The following is a 24,809-nucleotide window of genomic DNA, read 5'->3' on the forward strand; positions in this document are numbered from 1 at the left end:
AAGAAATGCGGTGTATACTTGCTTCTTTATAATGCTTCTGTGAAGAAAAGCCGATTTCTCAGTGCCCCTAATAATGATAGAACAGTTACAATTGGATTTCATCTCTGCCAAACATTCTAACTTATTAAGAGTGTATCTGGACACCTTCCTTAACTATGGAACAGTTGCAAGTTTATGTCTACAGAACAACAACCTTTTAGTCCATCTCTCTCTCTCTTTTTTTTTTTTTTTTTTTTTTTTTTTTGAGAGAAAGAGGGTACGTGGGAGCAGGTGTAGGGAAAGCAGAAGGAGAGGAAAAGGAAGAATCTCAAGCAGACTCCCCAACTGACTGGGGAGCCCAATGTAGGGCTCAATCTCAGGATCCTGAGACTGTGACCTGAGCTGAAATCAAGAGTCAGATGCACTCAGGTGCCCCTTTGTCCATCTCTTTTAAGACTGGTTGGGGAGGAAGTGGCTCTTAATCATACAGACTTTTGAAATACAAAAGAAACTTTAGCAGCAGAAGCTGAGAAAAGAGGGTTGCTAATAGCTATTATGATCTAATCTTATCTTGGTTAGAAAACAAAACAAAAAAAGATTTGTTTGAAAGCCTTTGGGTTAACTTTTGTCCCTTGTGTTAATTTATATCTCACTGTTCTACCAAAGAAACAATTAATTTGTGTCTAACACAGAGAAGGCACCATCCCTGCTCTTGCTAAGTAATCCTAAAATATCCATATGATCAACAAAGTATCACTGCCCAGACTACTTGAAGATCTCTTACAAATAAAAAGAACAAAGAAAACTCAAAAGAGAAAAATTTTTAAAAATTCACAGAAGAAGAAAACCTGAATGGTCAAAACATAAAAAGAGACATTTTCACCTTCAATAGTAATCAGAGAAATGCAAATTAAGACAGAGGCAAGGGACACCTGGGTGGCTCAGTGCGTTGAGCAGCTGCCTTCGGCTCGGGTCATGATCTCAGGGTCCTGGGATCGAGTCCCACATTGGGCTCTCTGCTCAGGGGGGAGCCTACTTCCTCCTCTCTCTCTGCCTGCCTCTCTGTCTACTTGTGATCTCTCTGTGTCAAATAAATAAATAAAATCTTAAAAAAAAAAAGGACAGAGGCAAAATGTTAATTATATATTACTGGGTATTGACAAGGTTGTAAGGCAATGAGAACTCTCACACAGTTCTGATAGGTATGTAATCATTTTGGAGAGCCATTTGGTAATGGCAGGAAAGTTGAAGCCTTGTATACCAAACATAGAATAGAAATACTATCACTCGGGGCACCTGGGTGGCTCAGTGGATTAAAGCCTCTGCCTTCAGCTCAGGTCATGATCCCAGGGTCCTGGGATCAAGCCCCACATCGGGCTCTCTGCTCACTGGGGAGCCTGCTTCTCCTGCCCGCCCCCCCGCCACCTGCCTCTCTGCCTATTTGTCATCTCTTTCTGTCAAATAAATAAATAATATCTTAAAAAAAAAAGAAATACTATCACTCAAGTGCACAAGAAGATATAACACTAATATTTTTAGTCACACTGTTGTCATAGAAGAAAAAAGTGGAAGCTACCTAAATGTCCATCATTTGGGGAATGGAAACATAATTATGATACATTCCTAGATGGAAGACTATAATGTGTTTTCAAAAATGAATAAAGTTGTTCTACGAGCATCAAAATAGGTAAATCTTAGAAACACAATGTTGAGTGAAAACAGCAAAATACTGTTTATGTAAACATTTTAAATACCCCAGACAGCACTATATGGTGTGTTGTTTGTGAATCCATGCATATGCCGTACATATGAAAGCATGGACAAGGAACAATTTTAAGAGAATGGTTGCCTCTGGGGAGGAAGAAAAAGTAATTTCAATTTTATCTGTAACCTTTTTACATTTAAAAAATCTATATGAAGCAAATATAGCAAAATACTGACAGTTGAGTGGTGGATACATTTATGATTGTTTAAAATGTTTTGTCATTTAAAAGTAAAAATTCGATCAATTAGAAGCATCAAACATCTAATTTAAAAAACATTTCTCCATTTCTCTCTCTCTCTCTCTCACACACACACACACACACACACACACACACACACACACACGCAGGCAAAGGCACCCACACTTCCGGATTTACCAACCTACATCAGCAGGCTACAGGCTTTCTCAGAGACTCCCCTCAGCATTAAGGATGCTAATTGCTACTCTAGCAGTTACTGGAAGATCAAAGAACCGCCCACAGAGCAGAGCTGCGTTTCATCTTCCACAGACCAAACACTAATACTGCCCATCCCCCTCCATCCATCGCCTCCTCTCAAGCTGCCACCTTGGACCAATTCCCTTTCCTTTTCCCCACATGCTCTCCCCCACCCCTAAAATAGCTCTGTGCCAAAAATAAACCTCAGAAAAATGCTTGTGGAATGAATGGAGAAAGGTAACTTCACTATCATTATGTTTCCCTTCTGATTACCACGGTTTGCCTAAGGATGCACTTGTTTGTTTCTGTGGTAGCGATTCAGAAACCCATCAAGGGCACCCTCCCCAGTCTGTCTCCCAGGAGCTGGGGAAGGAATATTATGGCACCCAAGGTCCTGGACACCAACCACGTGTCACCATCCCATCACCCTGCCTGCACATTATATCCTTGTGTGCTGTGTGAGGTCAATGGGTTTTCACTCAGGAGAGCTCCACATATTTCTGGAAAGCAGGGCTATGAGAATGGTCTCCCTTTTGAAATACAAGCAGGATTTGTGTCCCTTCCCCGGGGCAAGGCATCCCTCTTCTGAGGCTGGCGAAGTAACAGAGGGGCCTTCTGTGATGCATTGCCAAGTGAGGTTGGCAGGACCAGAGAGATTCGATCACCCTCACGGTGATAATATGTCTGACCTTAAGTGGATGAACAAGGGGATGCTCACACTCCAGGGGGCTCCAGCAAAGTCGTCCCAAGTTCCATAAAGAGGCTAAATCAGAGACTAAGTAGCAGGCCAAGGAGCCCCTCAGAGTCGAGTGAAGAGGGGGTAGTCTCAGAGGAGAGGCTCTCTGGAGGGCCTTGGCAAGGTGACTGTGAATGCAGGATCTCTGGTGCATCAGGGGCCCCCTCTAAAGACGGACACCCCGCGGACTGCAATGGGCAGCTCGAGTCTCCAGTAAGACTCTGGTTGGCACCAGACTGGGTCCCACTCTCATACACGGGTCGCTTCCTCCCTGCCCTCTGGACAAGGTCCTCTTTCCGCTGCCAACCCAGGAGTCAGGCACAGCTCTTCTAAGCCCGGACACTAATGGAAAGTAGCGGGCTGGCCCCACATTCACACCATCCCTGTCCGGGGCTCCTGGAGTTAGCTGAGTCCTGGGACACCTGTCCTCAGTCTTCTTCACCACACTGTTTCCTCACTCTGTTCCTGCCCGACACAGATGTCAATGTCTTCCTTCCTTCCCTCCTCCCTTCCTTCCTTCCTCTTCCTCTTCTTCTCTTCTCTTGTTTCTTTCATAGGAAAGACCAAGGCTCAAAGGTGAAAGAGAGGAAAAGAGGCTGCGGTTGAGTTCACACGTGAGACCCCTCCTTAAAGGGAAAGGCAGGGAGGCCTTTTCCAAGAGGGATCTGAGTCGGTCCCATTATTACAGTGACAGCCGTCCCTCATTTGTATTTTCGGACTGGTAACCTGAGGGAATGTTGGTGATAGCTGAATAACTTGCAAATTGAACAAAGGAAGTCCCTTTTCCTTAGCTAGCATCCACTCTTGGCCCCTATCCCTCAGACCAAATATGAACTGTTGAACTCTATGGTAAACACAGCACAAATGTCATCACCACCATGCTTGTGCTCCGTGTTGCATTTAGTTGGGGTACTCCTTCTTCCTCCACTTTTCTGGTCTTAGTTTGTTTTTTGTTTTTTTAACTAAGGATTTGTCCATTTATTTTTAGAGAAAGGGAGAGACAGTGAGAGAGAGAGCACAAGCAGGAGAGGCAGAGAGAGAGAGGGAGAGAGAATCCCAAGCAGACTACATGCCGAGTGCAAAGGGAGGCCCAATCCTAGAAACCTGAGATCATGACCTAAGCCAAAACCAAGAGTTAGATGCTCAACTTACTGTGCCACCCAGGCACTGCAGCCTTGGTTTTTTTAAATATACTACTCATCCTTCAGAGCTCAACATGCTGCCTCCAACATGCAGCCTTCCTTGATTGCCCGAGTTCTGAGTGATTTTTCTCTCCTGAGTTCACACGGCCATTTCTATTTGTATTATGATTCCTGCCACATTCCACGGTGTGTCTTGGGTCACAATATCTTCCATGTGGCTAATCCATGGGCATTTTTAGTTGTCATCTTACTTTTAATAGTATTTAATACTCTTGAATATACTCTCCTTCTTGGACTGTTCATCCCTTTGGCATCCCTAGCCCTCTGGGGGTTGCCTGCCTGGTTTCTTCTCTGCCTTCTTCAGGCAATGGCACTGTGATTTTTATTTTGAGGAACTTTCCATCCATGAGGTGTATGTAGGACTGGTGGCAAACCCCAGCTCAGAGATGAGCATATAACCTTAAGCCATGCCCAAAATAATGATGCCCAATGTTCCTGCTGGAACTTATAGAAGAGAGATGTTTTCTTTACCTTAGGTAGGATGTAAAGCTGAAGCTTCTGCTAGTGACCTGGCCATGCCACCACAAGGAGTAACACACTTGGCAAAAAAAAGCTTACTAAGCAGAAGGCAGAAATGAGAGATGGAGAAAGAGGCAGGTTCTCAAGGATCTGTTTGAGCACGTGAATCCGGGCATGTCTGACTTGTACTAAGTTTAGATTGTTACGAGCCAACAAATTCCTCTATATCATCTTCATCGTGTTGCTCTTCTTGTTTTTCTTGTTCGTGTTCTCCTTCTTCTCCTCTTTTCCCTCCTCCTTGTTTGTTTGTTTGTTTGTTTAAATCAACTGAAGATGAATTCCAGTAACACGCATTTGAAGGAGTTCAAGTTCAGCCTCTTGGGTACAATGGTCTCCTGGCTCTCCTCCCTCCTGGTTGTCTCTTCTCAAACTCCTTTCCTGACTAATCCTCCTCTACTCAGACTTTAAATGCCATCATCCATCTAAGACTGGTCCTTGCCCCCCCTTTACTGTCTCTGCCTTCTGCGGCAATCTCAGCCCCACCCATGGCTTGAATGGCCACGTCATATTTATAGCTTTAACCCAGGTCTGCCTTAGAACTCCAAATATATATTCCTCTGCCTACTCCGTGCATCTACTCAAAAGGCTCCAAGCTATCGCAGGCCAGTCACATCTATCCTGAATTATGACCGTTTGTTCCCCAAATAGCTCTCCTCTTCTGTTTTTATCACAGCCAACAGCCCAAGACAAAAACCTAGGGTCATCGGATCCATTCTCCACACTTTACCCAGATGAACTTGTTAACACAAATAAGATCATGACTATTCTACCCAAATGCTTCCAAGACCTTCCCATGGGATATGTTCAAAATCAGAACATGGATCTCAAGGCCCTGCCCACTGTGGTTCCTGCCCACTTCATCTCTCAGACCTCTCCTCCTTCTTCCTGAGCTCCTTCACCCATCTCTTATCACTTCCTTGAAAGGAGCATACTCACCCCCTCAGAGCACTGGCCTTACTCCTCCTCACTTCAACTCCCCTCCCCCCTGCCCAGTTTCCTCCAAATCATCCTCAGACCTCAGATAGAAGGTCCAGGAAACCTTGCCTTACTCCTCCAGACTATTCTCTCACAGCACCCAGTAACGGCCCTTCCGCATACTCAACAATATCGGTGTGATTCTTTGATTAACATCTATGTCTCCCATGAGACTAAGCTTCAGGGGGGCAAAGACCATGTTCATTTTTCTGATTCCTGTTTCCTTAGCACTTAGGCCTGCTGTATAAGCGGCAGTGGGCACCAATGATTATTTGTAGGATAAAGTGATCGATATTTGATGTCTCCTGCTAAGTGGATAAGCTCTTGTAGACATGTGGGATCAGGTGGGCACGAAAGGGAGGAACATCCAGGCAAGGGACTGCTAGAGTGGAAAGGGGAACTTCCAAGGAAAATAGCATTCCAGTGGGTAGACAGAAGCCTGGAGAGCAGCAGGGTGAGACCATGCCTAACTTAAAACCACACTGATAAGGGGAAGTAGGAGGAGACATAATCATGGGGCAGTGGGTTCGTAGATAGCTATTTGCTTGGCTGGGCTGTTCAGTTGAGAATGGAGTGGAAAGTCCCAGGTGATATTTTCTAACACAGATGAATTTCGAGGATAAGCATTTATACTCTAATCAAAGAACGTCTAACATGTGTGATATGTATCACATATTAAATTAAGATGTGGTGTGGGTTCGTTGCAGATAATTCTGTTATATAACCTTAAGATGTGTGGTGTTCAGACTGTAGTTGCGTGTTAAAACTTTAGAAGGAAATGTGACATGGTGCTGTTCGAAAATTAATAAGGCAGGAGCAGAGAAGCCTCACTCTCTGTGTCAGGAGACTCTTGGGTGTTACCAAAGAGTATATACCCCCTGGTAGGGATGTCAAGAACAAAATAAAAGGTTCATTTAAAAAAGTCTAATAAATATTTTTTGGACACTTGATTTATGCCACTTCTGCTACTTCCTGTCTATGATCTCATTTAACGTCTTTGTGTCTCAGTAAAATTGAGATAACAGGTTTGTTAGGAAGATTAAATAGATAATTAATACATTGACATTCTTAAAAACAGTGCCTGATGCCATATAAATTATCAAGAAGTTAGCCGTTATTCATTTGTCATGTTTTATTGTAACTACATCCTGGGCCTTTTCTAGGAAATGAGGCTCCAGTTGTGAAGAAGACCGACAAGATAGGACTCTCATGAACCTTCTGTTCCTGTTAAGGTGGAGACAGATTAGTAAGCAAACTAGCAAACAAGATGATTTCGAAGAACGATAGATGCAAAGAAGGATGATGGAGTGGAGTGTTCCTGAGAATTCTGCAGGGTCCACTTTCCAAATTGGGGGTCAGGAAAGGCCTCTTTGAGGAGGGGACAGCTGAGCTCGAGGCCTGAAGGGTGGGAGACACAAAGAATCCTAACAAGGGCATTTCAGGCCAGATGCGTATCAAGTACAAAGGCCCTGAGGCAGAACTCAGCGTTAACTGACGTGTTAGCAGTGGGCAAGTGCAGTGTGGCTGGAGCCTGGGGAGAGGGGAAGAAGGTGGTAGGAGACGAGATGGAAAACACCATCGGCACCAGGCTGGACTTGCCCAAGAGCAAAAGGTCAGAATCTTTGGGACATTCCCGCTAGTGGTAGACTACAATTCAGCAGACTATGACCCCAAGGAAAGAGTCCAAGAATCAGGGCCCTGAACATAGAGGAAAGATGAGCTGGTACCAAGGCTGAACCTTACCTCAGGACGGGGCATCTGGGTAAAGGTGACCCCAAAGAGGCCAGCCTTCTCTGCTGGCCATCAAGTTCTCTCCCTCCTCACTGTGGCAAACACAGCCAGTAGCCTGGCTGCTGTCCATTCTCTTTCTTTCTTGTTGGCAACAGCTTGATTTTGTTCATGGCAGCCATAGGCCATCTCCAAGAGAAACAGGGTTAGTCTACCCAATCGAAAGGAGCCTGAAAATTGAAGCCTGTGATGAAAGAAGCTCCCAGGACCCCAGCCCTGGGGAAGCTTCTCACACTTAAGAGAGGTGTGAGAACCAAAACCATCTACCCCATACCCAGCCTGGACACAGAGAACTGAAACTGGCCCTTACTGTCTACACTCACATGACTTTGCTCTCCTCCTGTCTTTGTTACTATGACTCTACTTTTCCAGGGCTGTCTCACCTGAATTTCAACAAAAGATTCACAAACTCTTCAGTGGAAAGCATCAGCAGTTTTTAGCCTAATATTCTGTCCTCCCTTCTCTCAGAACCCTTACCTTGCTGTTTCCACCAACCTTACCTTTCACCAACGTAAAACTCCACAAATTCTGATGTCACCTTCCCTGTTCTGAGACACTTCCCAAGCTCTGCTGAGGTGTGCTCTCCCTGACCATGGTCACATTCTGCTTTACCTTATCAAGAGGTTTTGTTGGTAATGTTTCGGGAGCTAGCCTTTGCCAGGTCTGTCTGTCAACACAAACTTCACCCAATCTTATCTATAAGTTAACACGTACAAGTTATAGATCAAGTTCAAAAGCTACAGATTTTGGAGAAGATCAAAGACACCTGATTTAGAGAAGTGCAGATAAATATGCATCATCTTTTAGATGTTTCTCTGAAATTTGTTTGAATGCCTTTTACCAGAAAATTCAATTATAAATCTAGTGTAGTTTCCAGTCCTCAGAGACAAGATCCCACAAGTCCTTTTTAAAAAATAATTTCCTAAAATCATCAATTATATAGGCTCTTGTCTTTCCTAAATCAGGAAAAATAACAACCACCAACAAAGAAAAGATACCACAAAATTAATTGATCTTTATTATTTCCTGTTCTATTTTCTATTGCTATTAGGATCAGTAGGCATGATAATATCCTAATTTTTTAAAAGATTTATTTATTTATTTGAGAGAGAGAGAGAGCATGGAGGAGAGGGGAGGGAGAGAAACTCAAGCAGACAGCCAACTGAGCGCAGAGCCCATCATGGGGCTCAATCCCACGACCCTGAGATCATGACCCGAGCTGAAATCAAGAGGACATTTAAGTGACTGGGTCACCTAGTTGCTGCAACATCCTAAGATTTTTTAATCATTTCTATATTTGGACCTCTGGGCAATGGATAATGCTGATTATTATTATTATCGTTTCATTCATAACTATTCATTAAATGGTTGATTTTATAGACCAGTTTCCACAGCCAATGGATTTGGCTGGTTTTACATTTCTTTGCAAAATGAATCAAAATGTCACGTGGAGACAAAAAACTCAAGAGAAAAGTCTTGACAACTGTTTTGCGATGTACAACAAACACATCTTTGAGTGTTACCCCATGAAGCAGACTCGTAAGTGGGAGCTTAAGGTACAGGAGAAAGGAAGGGAGCCCAGAGGCTGCGGTACAGTCCTGGGTCTCTCACTAACCAGCCACCAGGACCCAGGCAAGGGGAAAAGCACTTCCTGTAATCTTATCAACACCTCAGTAAACCAGGTACTGCTTAATGTGCATTTTATTGATGAAAAAGACGTAGGCACAGAGAAGTTAAATAATACAGTGAAGATCACACGGCCTAGTAAATGCTAGAAGTAGAATTCAAGCTAAGCCCATGTGTCACAGTCTCTACCGAGTAACACCTGTTAGTGACAGTGGCCTGGCAGTGGCAGAGGAGAACGAGAGAACGTCAAATGAGCAAGGTCTAGGTGGCCTCTAGGGAGCTGGAGGGTAGGCCGGGAGGCTCATGTTACACATCACATCAAACTCCAGGCCAAATATGAGATAAGATCCTCCCTTGTTTCCAGCTGTGAGACTTGGGCCAGACCCAGCAGCTGCCCCCCAACCTCCCCACCTTGCACGCAGCACACTTATATTGGACATTCAGTGTCAGGAAGGTCTTGTTAATAATGCAGGCTCGTAACACAAGCAGGATGTCAGCTTTGAAGAGACACCTGCCACCACGCAGCTCCCCTGGCTGAATGCAGACTGAGGAGAGATGACAGAAGATATCCAGGGTGCTAGGTGAGCTGAAGGCAGCCAGCTGCCAAGAGAGGAGGCCGTGGATTCCATCAGGATGTAGTGAAGAATGCAGTCCACGGAGAATACAAAGCTGAGGACATGAAGATGTGGCAGAAGCCAAGGGACTGTGGAGAAATGTCAGTCAGAAATGGGCCACCCACTGCAATGAACCGAGAGAGAAAGGCAGAACGGTGAAGAGCAGGAAGCAATTACCAGGGAAGGGTCATGAGGAAAACAGTGAGAAAACAGACGAGCAGGGATCACAAGAGGTGATTCTCTTGAGGGGAGGAAAAAATTACCTGCAGAGGAAGGGCCATGAGGTCAGGAAAGAATCCCCAAATGGGGTCTGCTGATGTGTGACACTGTTCGAACATGACCCAGTCACATGATTACTGAGGAACATTTCTGGGCCCACACTGGAAAGAGGATTGGGTGCCTTTGCTCCCAATAACTCCAGCCTGAAGACCATAATGATTTTACTCACCACTGTGTCTCCAGGACCCAGCACATGCCTGGGATGTGCTTATGTGTTCACTTAATATTTATTGAATAAAACATTCCTTGAATAAAAAGAGAAAGGAAGAAAGAGGAAGCCTAACAACTGAGGTTGTAACAACCCAGGGTGTGCATAGCAGAGCTCTAAGGAGGTTTTGGGGAGCCTGCACCCCATGACACACTAGGAGAGAGCTGGAAACAGTGGCCCCAGTCTGGAGCTGAGCCTTGGAGGCATGGCCCAATCAATCCTCAACCCTTCTCTTGGGCAAAGTGCTAAGGACTAGGTACCCACCACCGAGGAAGTGCCTGATGGTGTAGCCTAGAGGAATGGGGTCCTTCCCACTCAAGTCTGATGCTCAGGAGATCTCTGTTCCGTACTTTTATGTCCAGGACTTTCACCTGTTCTGCAGTCTCCACTCTCATGACACAGAGACAGCCCTAATGAGGACAGGATTGAGGCAGTCCTGTGTCCTTCCAGAACCCCAGCCACGGGGATGATAGTCTTCGCCACATTGGACTCCCATTAAAGGTCCCGTGAGGATAGCAAAGTGGCTGGTTTGAGGATTCATTTTCTTTAAAAAAAATAATAATAATATAAAAGTGTTCTCCTGCCTCGCTTTGGGAATGATGCAACCTGATTCATAAGTTAGAAGTCCACACGTCAAAACTGCCATTTGTATTACTTGCTACCATGGGCTTAAGGGTTGAGGAGCAGGGGACACAAGAGAGAGGAGGCAGAATGCAAAGGGAGGTGTTGAGGAGAGAAGCACAACTGGGCAGAGGAAGAAGGTTCTAGGGAGCAGACTGTGGAGAGCATCAGGGGGGAATATAAGAGATGAGTTGCTGTTATCATAACTTTCTCAAGGGCATCCCGGGTCTTTGAAAATCTGCTTTGCTGTTTGCCAACTGTTCTGTCTCTTCTAAAGTGCACCAGGGGGTTTGGGACTGCTTGGGTGGCTGACACCTGAATCAAGAGGAGAACAAACATGGCCCGTGGGCTGAGGACACCCGCCCTGGGAGAAGCCCATCATGCAAGGAAGCCACAGAGAACTTAAGCCTTCAAAGAAGAGGCCAGGAGAGGCAGACCTTTGGAAATCAGACATCACACAGTGAGCCGGCCATGTGCACTGCCTCTTCTCATCCCAGGTGAAAGAGGGGGACAATGCAGTAAAACATAGAACTAGAGGGTCTTAGAAATATCAAATTAAGCTTCATCTCATTTTTGGTCTAGACCTAAAAAGAGTGACTTCTGCTGGCTTATTGTTATTGTTGTTGAAGAGCTATGAGTCACTCCCTGCCCAGGTTCTGGGACCTTCTGGAACCTGCACAACCAATATGGGTCCCTGAAATGAGTGGAGAAAGTAGAAATCTCAAAATATCTAAAAAAAAAAAAGATACCACCTCCTTTGCTTCTCTCCACTGCCCCCACAAAAGCCGGCCGTCCACCTCCCCCGCTCCTGCTGCACTGGAGTGAACCAGGCCACCTTGTGCCTGACTTCCACCTGGCTCTAGGTGCAGTGACAGCCATCGGAAAGAATCAGGCTCCAGGAAGTCCATGCTGCCCTGGAGAACTGGTACTATTTCCACTGGGGTCCCTGGTGCTCTGTCTCTCTCTGAGCCGGGGTGAGGAGTAGGGGGACAATGACACGGAATGTAGGCTAGCTATTGAAACACGCCAGCACAGGGAAGAGGTTGGACTCTCCAGAGAAGACAGCCCCAAGGGTGCGTGACGCCGGAAGGGAGCTGGCAGCACAGGGCAGCCTGCAGGGGTGAGGTGGCCGCTGGGTGGCTGGGGAATGCAGCAGGGCAGGCGATGGAGATCTGGATAAGGTGACGCAAGGGCTGCACTCACCTAGGACCGAGGCATGCTGTCGTCGCCCAAGCTAGCAGGCACTGGGGACACTTAACGACCGGGGATGCGGAATCAGATCACACTTGCCCTCTCAGCTCCTGATCCCACCAGTTGTCACTTTTCCCCCTCCTTTTTCATAACTTGATTGGATGGATCTGAAGATGTTCAGAACTGGGTTTTCATCTGCAGGTCTCCAAAACGGATACCGAGATGAAGAATTTCATTCGTTCATCTTTTCATTTACTGAACACATATTTACGGAGTACCTGCTGTATACCTGGCACTGTCCTTGGTGGTCGGGAGATTCTTACATTTGTTTTCCCAGTTGTAGTGGCTGGGATTTGGACAGTACTTGGCATACTGTTCCATGCTCATGGGGCATGGGGGGCAGGAGGAGGGAATGTAATATTTGGACTTCACAGTGGGGCAAGCAGGAGGTGATCCCTGCCCAGAGGAGGCTGCCTGGCTCATGACAGCTCCTGGGAGCTGAGGGATTGGTATGCCAGTCTGCAGGAGGGATACTCTGCCTTAGAGCTGGGCTTTTGTGTTTCTGTGTGTGTGTGTGTGTGTGTGTGTGTGTGTGTTTTAATGAGGTGCAAGGTGCTGCCTCTAATCTGCATTTGGCAATCTCCTCAAATACCCCCAAGGGAAATCTTCCCTCCCTGGGCCATTCCTCTTTCTTGTGCTCTCTTTCTGTCTCTCTCTCTCTTTGTTTTTAGTTTTCAGGGCTTATCAAAAGAGAATGTGTATAGAGAAATGCTGGCCATTTGGTTAGCCCCATCATGAAGGTAATTATTTAGGATAATTTTCTCTGTAATTGGGAATCCCAAGTCTGTAGATGTCCTTTAAAGTATAGGTATTCAGATTCAAAGTTATGTTTTTCATAATAATTAATACAGGATATTTAGATAATTGGCCAGAATGGATATTCCCAAACTCTTGGTCCTTCTGGCCAGGAAAGTCTCCCTCTTCTCTGACTGATAAGATCAGGAAAGCAGCCCTTTCAGAGAGTTTGCACATCATAAACTCCCAGAGCTAGGAAGTTTTTCCAATTGGACCCTACAGTTTCCTGAGATATGCCTCAGGGGCTGCTAGGAATGGGCACTTCTGACTCAGCTCCTGCTTCCCTCAACCAGAGAAGACCCATGATAATATTCTTTATATATATTAGTTTTCCTTTCTTGAGAGATTTCATTTGAAGAGAAGGTTCCTATAAACACACACACACACACACACACACACACACACACAGACACCAAACCAGTATTTACCAGAGGAGGAGACCAAGGCCCAAGAAGGCCACAAGCCTTACCAGGATCATACAGCTTCACAGAGCTAAATAGCACTGGAGTGCAGGTGGACTCCTCATTGCACATCCAAAGCTAGTTTCTCTGTTTCATTAAAGATGCCAAGACCTTTAATTTTGCTTACATGTTTTCAGGGGGCATGTAATACACTGATCTTTGACTTACCTTTTGTTTAGTTTCTTTTGAATTTCTATTGGATCTCTACTGCATGTGCTTTATTTAATAGAGAGATTCTTGAGGGAGAAAGGCCTAGTTAAATATTTTCATCTGGCTGAAGATAAAGACACTCCTGCTATGCCAAAGCTAAAGTGATGAAGCCCATTCGTCACATCCCTATTGTCCCGTTGTTGGGTGTGTGGATATAGAAGGTGGCAACACAGAAGAGGTGGCGGAAGCTTGCTCTGACACAACCCCCACCCCCCTCCGCAAGATATTGGAAGAAGATAACCTTTGTGGGTGGGAAGAGGAGGCAGATGCTTGGGCTAAACCAACACACATAATGACAATGTCTCATCGAAACAAATTATTTCCTTTTCGGCATTACTTTAGCAGTCAGCATTTCCATTATTGCCCAGCTTTATCTTCCTGTCAGCATAAAAAATACCATCATGAGGTAAAATGTGCCTGATATCCACAGAAATACATACCGTCAGGAGGCTTCAGGGCCACAGACTTATCCTCACATTCCCCCCATTTCCTCCCGCTCAGTGCTTACATTCTGGTGCCTGGCAACGCTATGCATGATGCGGTAGAACACACAGGGGTAGGCAAGAGGTGATAGCCCAGGGGAATCCCCGGCAAAAGGGCAGATCTGCCAAGGACCATTATCAGATGAGGTGGAGGGGTGTGAGGTGACTCAGACACTGTTAAAAGCATTGTTCATTTATAGCCAGACTTCCCTTTATCAGAAAGCATACCCTTGAAATGCTGTGTCTAAACAAAGTTCTGCAAATGAAGTACTGTCTTCCTTTCTAAATATTTTTTTTTTATTTATTTGAGAGAGAGAGTGAAAATGAGCAGGGAGAGAGGCAGAGGGAGAGAGAATCTCAAACAGACAGTGCACTGAGTGCAGAGCCCAACTGGGGCTCAATCTCACAACCCTAAGATCATGACCTGAGCCAAAATCAACAGTCACACTCTTTAACCAGCTAAGCCACCCACCACACCCCCTGCAAATCAAATCCTGCCTTAAACGGTTTAGAGAAGCCTGCTATTCAAATGATTCCTATAAATTATCCTTTACCCATCAAAGACTTCATCCATTCATTTGTTCATTCATTCATTCATTCATTCAACAAATACATATTTCCTCAGGACTTTGAGCAGGGCACTGGGTCATGCATTGGGAACATGGTGTGGGGGTGGGGCTAAGATATTTACTTGTGTTTATGGGCTTCAGATCATTACAGAAATACAGGGGTGCTAACTGGTCTTCTGCAAAAATGCATCTTCAAAGATAATTGCTTGGAGCAGACTAGTGACTAAATAGAATTAGGTTCGTGGGACAGCTGCCCCCCCCTTATTCACATACTTGCCACCCATGTCAGCTTGTTCTTACAGGGGAGGATCTCCTACCTCTTCCCCCCTTAGTTTTGCTTTAATCCAAATCTTTTTCTGTAGCCTATTTGAAGTACAATACGATTCGTTCAGCTTGGATCTCAAGCACATCTGGGAAAATTGTCTTTTGAAGGGAGAGTAGGAGCTAGAGCACCGAGACCGTGAACAAAGATCACTAGAGACATCTCCTTAATGCCAGGTTTCTGCGTGTTTATGATCAGGTACCTAAGAGTGAAGAAGAAAGACACTGCTGAGCAGTGTCTGATCTGAGCCTCAGAAATCAACTGTGAGGGCCCAACATGATACCATCCCTTTGGTGACCAACCAGCCACTTGGTGGCAAGTTGATTGTGTCAGAAACCTGCCCTCCTGGGGTGGGAGCAGGGCAGTAATTTGTCATTAGTGAGATTGACCTGTGTGCCCAGTATGGCCATGCCTTCCCTGTCCACAGTGCCCTGGCCAGGCCCATGGTCTGAGAGCTCCCAGAGTGGCTGATTGGTTGACATGAGATTACACATCACATCACCTCGGACCTAGGGACCCACCTGACAGCAAGGAGGTGCCATGATGGCCTATGACCTCAGGATCCATTACTCTTTCCTACATGGCACATTCTGGAGGCTGCCAGCTTGGTAGTGTCAGAAAGGTCTCCAAAGGGCCCAGCAGAGGGGCCAGATTTAGAATAAAGTCATCATTTTAAATGCATAGTATACTTTGGATATTCTGAATACAAGGCCTATGTGGCCACTGGTATCACTTATCTAAGTGACCTGATTAGGAACTTTGTGCTTCCTCTTCCTTAAAGGCACAACAACCAGAGGCAATAAGAGCTTGACAAAAGTGTAACCAGAGGCTCAGATTCTCAGAGGGGAATTCAGGGTGACCCCACTGAGCAAGCAGCCTAGACCAGCAAAATTGCCTTAGTTGTGGCCTTAGGGCAGTGTCTGGGACTGTAGCTTATCCCACCTGCCCTCCTGTTGTGAATCTTTTTTTTCTTTCCTTTTGAAAACAAATTTAGAGAAAAACCAGGTGAGTGTGAGGTGAGCCACCACCTTGAAGAATCAGTGGCCGGCTAGAGTGAATTCAATATGGAACACGAGTGGGTTGAGAAATGTAGGGGGTAGACTATAACAGGTGTCCGTAACCGCCCACAGGCCCTCAGCACCCACTGCTCCTGTGCATATCCCTGGCCTCTTACTGTGAGGACCCACTGATGAGAGCTAGGACTAGACTTAGGAGTGTGCTTGGCCTGTGCAGAGGGCAGGCCAGAGGCGCTAGGGCAAGGATGGTGCTGAAATAGGCCTCCATAATGTACGGCAAGTGGTTGACTGGGAAGGGGGCTTGGAGAACACAGAGAAAACACAGAGAAACACAGAAAAGATGTCTCTGAGTCCCGAAGGATGCACACGAGTCAGCTAGACAAAAGCCTGGAAGAAGAGTATTGACAGGCACATAAGTATGATGGAAGCCATGCTACATACAAGGAAATGACAGGAATATGGAATGGGAGAGGCAAGAGAAAGGGACAGGGCTCACACCATGAAGGGTCCTGGGATCCAAGTTTTGGAATCCCAGTTATTTCATAAGAGCAACAGAAATCCACACAAGCATTTTTCACAGATGACATGATCCAACTCACATGTTGAGAGAGCACTCTGGCTATCGTATAGAAAACTGTTTTGAGGGAACCAGACAAGGATGTCCAGTTGGCATTTGGATGTATGCGTCTGGTGTTCAGGGATGTGATGTGACCCATGATATAGTAATTCAAGCCTGCTGTAGAGGGCTGTTCCAAGGGGAATATAAGTAATGGGAAGAGGAGACCGCCCAGGCCTGAGCTCTTGAACCTACAAAGAAGTCCAAGGAAAGTAGATGGAAAACTTCCATAGGATGGTACCTAGGGAACCCTAGGGAAGACAGTAGCAAATACTGGTCAGAAGATATGCAAAAGAGGTCTGATCCATGACTCCTGGCAGAGTAAAATCACACAAGCTTTTAGGAAAATAACTGGTCATGTACATCAAGAGCCGTAACCCAACTCCTAGGAATTTGCTCAGAGAAAATAATTGACGTGGAGAAAAAAAAAAAGAAAAAAAACCTATCTATACAACTATGATGATATCTTTTATAATGGCAAAAAATAGTAAGAAATCTTTAATGCCTCTGATAGAAAACTGACTCAGTAAATGATAAGACATAAGCTTAATGAAGTATTTGTGGCCATTAAATATTATAATTATGACTTCCATGAAGCAATATTAAAACATATAAAATAACATTAAACGAAAAAGCAAAATACAGAATTCTGTATAACAAGTAAGTATGCATATGGATAAAGATTGGAAGAACATGGAAAGTGTAAATACTTCAAATGTTAGAGAAGGAGTGTGAATTTTTTTTATCATTCCCAGTATTACCATTACACTGTTTCTAGACAATGGATTGCAATCTGGAGAAAAAGCATACCACATGGCAATTTTATAGTAAGTAGAAAAACCGACGACACTACCAAACAACTTGCTGTCTGAGTAAGAATGAGAGAACCAACGATAAATTTTGCCACCAATAGGGTTTTGTGGAAGTATTTATTGCTTTCTGCACTGAAGAGGGTCAGACACCTTAATATATACTCAGTGCTCATGTAAAGAGAATAAATGTCCAAATAGCCCTTAGCATGAAAACTGTTTATTCTTAGAAGCTCTGAAAATAAATGGAAATTCAGTTAAATGCATCATAACAGTCACAATAAATTCTACACACTGTCTCACTTACAGGGACGGGAGCAAGGGAATTAACATCTTTTGAGTGCCAGCACGTGCCAGGAATGCTGCTAGTTACTCACACCGACCCCTGCACCATCAGTTACAGTCTCCAGTCAACAAGCATCGAGTTCCACGGTCTGTTCCTGCTTTGTTCTCCCCTCTCAGCTCCCCACGGGGGAATTAAGCAAATTTCGTTGACCATCTGCACACCCTGCGCAGGGCCGCCTAACCTAGCGGAGACATGTCCTTGTTTCCCCAACTTAACCAAAATTCCCAAGTCGGTGTTGCATTGCCAGCCCTTCCCTTTGTATTTAAACTCCTCCTTTTTCTCATCTTTGAGCTGCCATTAGGGTTCTGAAATTCACTAATGCATGAGCCTACAGCTGAATCTCTGCTGTGTAATGTTCCTCTATTCTCGTATTTACTCTCCTTTTCATCTCATCCACGTAGAGCGTTTGAGCTCCGTGCCCACGATGTTGTAGAATGTCGGGCACTCCCTTCTAGTTGACTCTGAGGAGGATTTCATTTCATCCCCCAACAGTCACATCCTGGGCTTACTCACTTTTCTAATACCTTTATTAGAATGTTTATACGAGGACGTGCTTTTAATTGTTTTCCTCACCCTGACGATACAGAGAGCAAGTTTCTCTAATGGGCTTTGCAACTTCCATCCTTTATTTTTATTGCTAATGGAGTCTCCAGTGATATGACAGATGAGCACAGTCAGAGAAAAGCAGAAAAATCAATACCTGTCCAGACTCCATATTAGTTAAAAGCAGGTGAGGAGCTGGGGCACAGACAATAGCATTTCCCCTGGTTCCTAAGTATCTGGAAGGAGGAATAAGTGCCTGAGATGGGCTGAGAAACTCTCCACAAAGGAGACTTTTTACAAACACAAGGTGTTGGAACAAGAGAAACTGAACTAGTTTGGGTAGTTATTATAAATCTGCAAGAACTCTGTCCAGTAGAGGGCGGTGGTATATGCTCCCACTGCCCCCGGCACGCCACGTTACTGATGCCTCTCCAAGCTTCTCTCCCCACCTTCCAACAGACCCTGCTGCTCTCACTTTGGCAAAATCAAAAGCACACCCTTGGTGAGGAGACATGGTCGTCGTTAGCAGAGCCCCAGGAGTTGCAGGTTCACCTTTGATAAACTAGGTTCTAACATAGCAAACAGACTACACATTGTACATGTATCATCTCATTTAGTCTTGTCAACAGCCCTATAATATGGGTACTGGTATTATCATCGTCATCTCCATTTACAGACCAGGAAGGGGAGGTTAGCCTGTCCAAGGGTACCCCATCGATGGTTAGAGCTGACACTGGAACTGGTTCTACTCTACAGTCCCAGCACTTAGCCACCAGGCTATCCCAGGGGCAGGCCTTACTCTGTACCATTCTCATATATTGCTTGTTGTCTTACTCTAGGAAATTTCTTGACAGCAGGGGCCATCAGTCACCCATCCTTCTGTCATCTGCAGCTATCAGAGGGGCTTTGCGTATGGTAGGTGCTCAATAAAAAAGTCTGACTGACTTATCGTTCAGAATGCTTTTGCGTGTCTTTTCCTGGCATTGTGATGTGTGGAGTAGGTAGAGCCTCTCCAGTTTCTCTTCATTTACAATCTAAGACAAGTAAGCAGCAATGACACAGATGACCCTGCTGAGAACAGACAAATGAGAAATGATCTTCAACTGAGACCTAGCTGGATACAGTATTTAGCTTAGAATTAAAAAGCAAGGCCAAAAATCCAAGATGATTCTCTATGCCTGCTTCTTGAACCTTCCCACTTCGCTACTCACAGGTTTCTTGAAACCTTCCACTCAAGTTCAAATTAGTGACAATTCTGGGTCCTTGTTTCCAGAATTTTCTGCTAGCTGCCACCTTCAGGGCAGAATGAGTTTGAGTGAGTTTCTGTGCCCAGCCTTCCTTTTCAAGATTTCAGCCAACCGCGCCTCTCCTAGTATCTCTTAGGGTTTAACGCCACTCATCCCAGAACACACTCGCCTTGTTGCCATTCCTTTTGAAGGCAATGCGACTAAATTGCTGCCTATCTATGGTTTCTTATACTTGGAAGACCATCAAGATGTGTACATTTTAATGTGTCTACATGTCATCCCTTTTATCATTTTTATTACTAGCCAGGGCTCTTATGCCAATTAACTTATACAATGCTATTGCCTTAAAAAGTACCTTATGGCTAACTAAGGTAATCACGAATAGAATTAGGACATATTTTATACTTTAAAGAATTAAAGAACACTATATTATAATGACATCTAGAAATAGTAGAGGGTTCAGGAGTAAAGAATTAAATGACGGTTTTCAAACTGTCTCACAGATCACTTCTCAGAGATTCTAGAGCTCTGTAGAAGGAATGTTAATGTTGTGGTTTATTTCATGAAAAATTAATACAAGTATATTCTGGATTATATTTACTTATAAGAGGTTGTAGAGCATAGTGCTTAAGAGCCTGGTTTTGAAACAGACTGCCTGGGTTTACAATCTGGCTTTGTCTATTACTAGCTGTGTGATTTTGAAAATTCTTAGCTCTTTGGTTTCCTCATCTGTACAATGGGTCTACTTCATAAGATAGTAGTGAGGGGTACATGAATTCAAACATATAAAGCAGTTGGAACAGTATTTCATACATAGTAAGCACTTTATAGATGTTAGTCATTATTTTAATTATTGCCAAAAAATGCCATATGATTTCAAGGACTGTGTTTGTCTGTGTATTTATAATCACATAGTCACTAAGTAATACTATTTGAACTTCAGAGCTGAGAGAAAGGAGGAGCCTAGACGCATAAATGTGTTCACATAAAGTGAAGTTTTTCAAATGCTATATGCTATATAATAATGGATTTTTAGGAGTTTGAATGGGAGAACTGAGTCACTCCCCAAAGCTCAATACAGAAATACTGAATTCAGAAGAAAATATATCATGATGGACAACACCATATTCCTATGGCAAGAGGCATTTTACTGTCACTAAAACCTCATCTGTCGATACTATATTAACATTATGAGTTTATTTATAAATTACTTTTTAATTTTTTTATTTTTAAAGATTTTATTTATTTATTTGACAGAGAGAAATCACAAGTAGACGGAGAGGCAGGCAGAGAGAGAGAGAGGGAAGCAGGCTCCCTGCTGAGCAGAGAGCCCGATGCGGGACTCGATCCCAGGACCCTGAGATCATGACCTGAGCCGAAGGCAGTGGCTTAACCCACTGAGCCACCCAGCGCCCCGATTTATAAATTACTTTTTAAATAAAGATTTTACTTACTTATTTGAGAAAGAGAGGGAGGGAGGGAAGGAGAGAGGAATAGCAGAGAAGAAGAGGGAGAAGCAGGCTCCCCACCGCGCAAGGAGCCCAATGTGGGGCTTGATCCCAGGAACCTAAGATCATGACCTGAGCTAAAGGCAGATGCTTAACTGACTGAGCCACCCAGGTGCCCATGTAAATCACTTTAAAGAACTATATGAGAGCTTTAATCATGACTTTATGTCTCCTTTTTGTTTTCCATATTCAAGTTAACATTATTTTAGACTAATCCTGATACTCCAGAGGATTTTTTTCTTTGAAAATTTTTCTTTGGAAGAATCCTAAATTACTCAAGTTTAGAAGCACTGTACTAATTGCCACAGCCTTTCCTTTCGGTTTGGTTAGGAGATCATCAATGAACCAAGCTCATTTAGGTCCAAGTTTTGCTCTGCCCCTAACACTGCCTCCTACTCATGTGAAATTTGAAGCATATATATCCTTGCTAATATACTGAGACTGTTCCCTTATTATTTAGTTACGTAACTTCAAAGTCATTTAAATATTTGAAAACGTTCCCATTACTTAGAATAACTTGTCTTACACACTATATAAAACTTATACAAACAAAATAGCAAACAGCAGCACTGTAGAGTATGGTCCTAAAAAAATAAAAAAATAGTCTACATACCCAGCAGCCTCTGCTTTTCAGGAGGAGAATTCAGCTAGGAAGGCCCCAGAACAAACTTGACCTCCAGCTCCAAGTAATGTGAGTGTTCAGTCAGAGTTGAGCTGAGGTAAGAAGTCCAAGGTCATGGCCACTCTGGGTCTTTTCTTCATGCCTCACAACTTTTCTCACTTAGAAGGCAGCCAACAGTATAAAGCAACGGGGCCACCTCTGTCTTTTAGTGTCTTTGTGCTTTTACTAATGCTCCTACCATGCATGCATACCAAGTGTTCTGGTGCTGCCGAGGAAGAATTGTATTTACAGAGGCCTTGAAGTTTTAATTAACCGCTCTAAATTGTTGAATAAATGCCTGTGTCCCTAGGGATCAAATCCCAGTTGAATAAGAGGAAAGAAGCTAAGTGCATCAACTGAGACAAATTCCTAGGAGTAATGTCTAATTAGTGGCTCTTTCTTTGCCCAAGTAGCAAAGGACTATTGATGTCACCATAAAATTTAAGTTTTCATGAAATCGTCAGGAAGGTAGCTGTGTGATCAGTCATTTTCACCATGAAGACTACAAACCCGGAATGACATTTAAATTAGTTCACAACTGAGAGGGAAAGGGGGTCAGACAATCAGGCCAGTTTCCCTGGAAGCCTCAGCTATACGAGATGATAACCTTCCAGGTGCTACATCATAGGGCTGGCCCAGGCGGTCCCAGAGGACAGTAAGGGAGGGATACCCAAGAGGCTCCAAGCACAGCTTTTTATGAAACAGTGGGAAAATATTATACTACTTTACAATAACTACAACTAGACTAATGTGTGCTGGCAAGACATTAGCCTGAATTTACCACTTCCTGTGCCCCAAACACTAAGAGAGTGACTTGGTAAAGCAAAGAGGCTCATGAGAGACCTTGGCTTCTAGGTTAGGAGTTAAGACCCCTGCTCATCCTCCATCTGGGTATGGGGATAGGAACTTTCAACACTAGGCAGTTTTGACTGGCTGATTAAAGGTGAAGAAGGTGGCCTTGACACAGGCATGTGTGTCAGAATCGATCCTACTCTGAGGACAAGATCGTAGATGTCTGCAAAGGTGCCATACTCCTGGACAGATGGTGGATTTTAAACTACATCTTCAATGTAGAGATCAGCTCTTCATGAAGGTTTCCCCTTATATCTGAATCAAATCTGAAAGCATTTGCTGTGTGGATTTTTTTTAAAGCATGCTCTCTAGCTAATATCACGCCAGTCACAAAAATGAATGCTCATTGATCAGTGGAGGAGGAAAACCAGTGTTTTTCTGGGGTAGTTTAAATTTGCTGCAGGCCTAGAAGCGTACGGCTCATTCCCCTCTCTTGCCAACAGCAGCCATTTTAGGTCTGGGTGTAAAGGGAGGAGTAAGTGTGTGCGTGCAGAGGAGACGCCAAGGTAAGCTTCCGTGTGAAAGAGACGTCGGTGCTTTTATGAATGGGAGGTTGGGTGTTCCAGAGATAATTGCTTTTTGATCTGAATGATTGAAGGAAATGATTTTCCTAAACCAACCTTGCAAATAATTCAGTTAGTCAGGGCACACTTCCTTTCATGTAACACGGTTCACCCATCAATCCCACCCGCTCCTGTCCTTCCCAGCTGGACTCGGTGTCCTGCACAAATCAGCCCAGGCCAGCTTCCATACGGATAGCAAATCACAGCAAAGGAGAACAAACAAGCTCTCACCGACAATGAAGTCGCAGACTAAAATGATCGTTACTCCAAATCCCTTGTCAACTATATAGTTTTCAGTCTAGGCAAAGTTATTATGCTTTTTAACGAAGTTCTTCAAGTCGTGTTATTTAAAGCAGTCATCCAAGCTTGTCATTGAATGGAAACTGTGTGTAGGAAATTGCCAAGATGGAGACTTCCGATCAAGGAGCCCTTTTACCCAGAGGAAGGGAAGCGAAGCAAATTCTCCCTGTCTCCATCTTGTGGGTCCTCTGGGGAGGGTTTAAGAATATCACCCTGCCCTCCCTACACCCACTCCCTGGGAGGGAAGGAGGAGAACACAGCTCAGAACTGATGTCTAAACCAAGGTCTAAGAATAGCCTGGATCTGATCTTTCTGATGAGGGCAAGTGTTGATGTTTATGAACCCAGAGACAGGTTTAATTGTCTTCTGGAGAATGGGTGGTCTTGTGTTGAAAAACAGGATGAAATCACAACTGTCTCGAGCCCTTACCTGGGTGTGGCTTTGCCAAATCTTGTGTGCATGCTAATTAGCAGATCTTCACCCCTGCTTCATGAAGGTGAGGGCAGGGGTCCACTCCGTGGCTCTGGGAGGTCGGAAAGAGAAGCAGGGGCCACCCCTCCCTTCTGTGACAGCTGAGATGCCCAGCTGTAAGGGCTCCCTTGAGCACTGAGCTCCAGCAGAGATGCTGCCGTGTTTTGACGTCCTTCACTAATGACCCCACACCGCATGCCACTAGAAAAAAAATCCCTGTAGGTTTTTCCCCTGATGGCAATTTTTAAGGGAGAGAAAGGGGAATAAATGTTGAGTCAACGTCTCTTCTATACTGGGCAGAGGCATATAACCTTCCCCAAAGCCATTCTATTATTTTCATATGAGGAAACAGAGACTCAGAGAGAGAGAGAAAATTCATTAGAAAACAGATAAGGAGAGAGGGGAGGGGGGGAACCCCTCGCAACACCCCTCCCAAAGCAAAAACAAAAATCAACTCTTGAGGTCCAGACAAATGACACTAGATCCAAATACTGTTTTCCACATAGCACCTACCAAATCTGAAGGCTGGCAAATAGAAGGTTGTGGCAGCATCCCAAGCCCTCCGCTGCTCCTGTTCTTTATTCTGCAGATTTGAGTTCTAAAGGGAACTTAACGACTGTCATAGCCCTTGTGGTTTAGCTGTCACCAGTCTTGCTCCTTTCTGACAGCTCACCCCGAGACCTTTGTCTTGTCTCTTTTCCCCTCCTTAATCACAGACCCCTCACCCCATGAAACCCAACCCCCAGCTGATGACTTGGCTGCAAACAACTTTAAGTACTCTCCACCTGCAGTCTATAAAGCCAGGACGATACCCCCAAACCCTCACACCTAGAGTTTGTGCACGTTAACTTGTTAATGGTTTGGCAAACATTAATCCCTCCATAAAGGCTGATAGAAATCCCTGTCTTCCCTCTCTGTTCTTTTCCTTTTTCTTTTTAAACTCAAGCAAAAATCTTCTTGCCTACTAGAAAGCTCGTATTTTCTTTACAGTAACTATAAAATTTAGCAACTTGGATGCACTGGGGAAAAAAGTAAACTG

The 24,809-nt window shown here is 44.4% G+C and overlaps 1 long non-coding RNA gene across 1 annotated transcript in view; it reads right to left on the reverse strand.

Moving 5' to 3' along the window:
• LOC309864795 overlaps positions 1 to 24,455 on the reverse strand; it is a 93,829-nt gene extending 69,374 nt beyond the window's left edge. Inside the window, exon 1 of the long non-coding RNA XR_014311767.1 lies at positions 24,284 to 24,455. This is a non-coding gene — a long non-coding RNA (uncharacterized lncRNA). The remainder of the gene's footprint in view (positions 1 to 24,283) is intronic.
• Between the last annotated feature and the right edge of the window lie 354 nt (positions 24,456 to 24,809).

This window comes from Mustela nivalis, assembly GCF_964662115.1.
Source record: "Mustela nivalis genome assembly, chromosome: 5".
In the NCBI taxonomy this organism is placed as follows: domain Eukaryota; kingdom Metazoa; phylum Chordata; class Mammalia; order Carnivora; family Mustelidae; genus Mustela; species Mustela nivalis.